Source organism: Grammomys surdaster, unplaced genomic scaffold, assembly GCF_004785775.1.
Source record: "Grammomys surdaster isolate TR1022 unplaced genomic scaffold, NIH_TR_1.0 126248, whole genome shotgun sequence".
NCBI classification, from domain to species: Eukaryota; Metazoa; Chordata; class Mammalia; order Rodentia; family Muridae; genus Grammomys; species Grammomys surdaster.
In genome coordinates, this window is record NW_021621048.1 from 794,880 (window position 1) to 797,376 (window position 2,497).

Genomic DNA, 2,497 nt, shown 5'->3' on the forward strand with positions numbered 1-2,497 from the left:
AAGAAGAAGAAGAAGAAGAAGAAGAAGAAGAAGAAGAAGAAGAAGAATTTGATAGGAGAGACTCTTTGTCGCTCAGCTTTGTGTTCTTAATTTCTGGCAAGAATATACATTTCTCAAATGTTTCTATAGCATCTGTATTTTCTCTAAACTCTCCGGCCGAAGAATAATATAGAATAGAATATAAAGGCTGTGTGCCTAGGACCAGCAGGCTGTTAGATCTTCCTTTAAGATCCGGCCCTGCTGTTTATTAACAACCGACCAAATCCTTGCCTCTTCCCCCTAACCCCTGTTTTGCCCGAAAACACAGTAGTAGCCTCGTCATGAAGCAGAAAATCCCTATGAAGAACCAGTCTTTTCATAAGCACAAGTGTGTCAGTGAGGGACTGAAGGACATTCCAATTAAACCTGGAATAAGTTTATAACGTAGTAGATACACAGAGGAGCTACTGAGCTGACAGGACTAAATAGTGGGAGTACACTGTCCCCAGCCTGTCAACAGGACAGCCTACCCACAAAGTGCTCCAGCAGGCAAAACCGCAGTTATCAAGCTGGGTATGATGGCCTGCTTCTTTAATCCCAGAAGCAGGTAGATTTCTGTGAGTTTGAGACTCTGATGGTTTACCTAGCAAGTTCCAGAAAAACCATGGCTACACAGAGAAACTCTGTCTTAAAACAACAACCACAAAAACAAGAGTACCAAAAGTGTGCACACACACGCACACGCATACACATGCACACACATGCGCATGAGCACACACATGCACCCACAGTCTCACACACACGCACCCAAAAACAAAATGCAGGATATCAGAGCCTGTCTAGTAGTCACCCTAGATTGAATTCTAATTATAAACAATCATTTTTATCAACTCCCCTTGAATGTGGTTCCAACATCGAGCTTTAAAATTTTTGTTTTAAATACTTCTATTTTATTTAATGTATATGTGTGCCTGCCTGCCTATACATACACCACATGCATCCAGTGCCCACATAGGCCAGAAGAAATCATCAAAGCTCCTGAAACTGGACTTACAAACAGTTGTGAGCTGCCATGTGGGTTCTGGTTAACTTAACCCAGGTCTTCTGGAAGACCATCCAGATCTCTTAACTGATGAGCCATCTCTTTACCGTCTTGACTTGGTCTTAATGGAAACAATAACTCTCATTTTTGTGATTTGGGTCTACTTACTTAATTGAGTTTCATAATTATGATAATAGAAGCCGTGTTAGAAACCAGCTTGGAAGCTCTTAGAAAGTCTAATTCTTTTGGTGGGAGAATTATGGGCAGGGCCTAGAACACCACTGCTTAATGCGTCCACCAGTCATTCCTTGGGCTGGGCAAACACAGACTCTCATTCTGTAAGTTTTGAGTGGACCTAAGAATCATCTCGTATTTTAACAAGCTCTCAGGGGATTTCTTGAGACCTGGACCAAATGGCTACTCTTTTTATAATGAGAGTGTATACTACAGTAGTGACTAGTCCATGTGCTGTGGATATTGGCTCAGATGATGGTGAACTTACAGTGAACCGGCTGGCCAGGGCTGCTTAAGAGCTTACACTGTAGTAAGTGTCACAGAATATTTTCACATGTGTCATCTCATTTACTTCACATTATCATGGGACGTTGTTTAATGTGTCTCTTTGCCTCGTTCTTTTAAACAAAGAATTTAAGACTAAGAAGGTTTCAGCAATTTACCTAAGGGCCCTACTCCATTCATAAGCAGAGTTCTCTCTCTCTCTCTCTCTCTCTCTCTCTCTCTCTCTCTCTCTGTGTGTGTGTGTGCATGCACGTGTGTGTATTTTGAGTCTCATGTAGCTCAGTCCAGCCTCAAGCATGTTATGTAGCTCAGGGTGACTTTGAACTCCTGATCTTCTTACGTCTGCCTCTGAGTGCTGAGATTACAGGCATGTGCCACTGTATAGGTTACTTCCCTACTGCACTGATGAAGCAATTTATAGAAGGGAGGGTTTAGTTTGGGGTTATGGTTCCTGAGGGATAAGAGTATCACCATCATGGCAGTAAAACATGGAAGCAAGCACCAGGCACCTTGAAATGGAAGCAGAAAACAGAGAGTGTGAGACTTCAAAGCCTGCCCCAGCGACATGCTGCTTCTATCACAGTCCTACTCACACAGAGCCATAAACCAGGGCCACATATTCAAATACCCAGACTATGAGGGACATCATGATGGTCAGCTAATCTGGTCTGGGGCTTGAATATAACCACAACCTAAGTTTTCTATGCATTTCATCATTATATAGATTCCTAGTAAGAAAATATAGATCTATCATAAGGTCTTTCCATTGGCCATTCTGATGGCTCCCGGTGAACCCTGTGTGGACTCTTCTATATACATCAAGTAATCGCTATGTCTTTCATTTTTGGTTCCCCCCCCCCCCCGGGGCGGGGGGCTCGGATTTCCGGGTCTAATCTGGGGGGGGGGGGGGGTGGGTGTCGGGGGGGGGCGGAGTCTTGAGCGTGCGGTGGCGAGTGG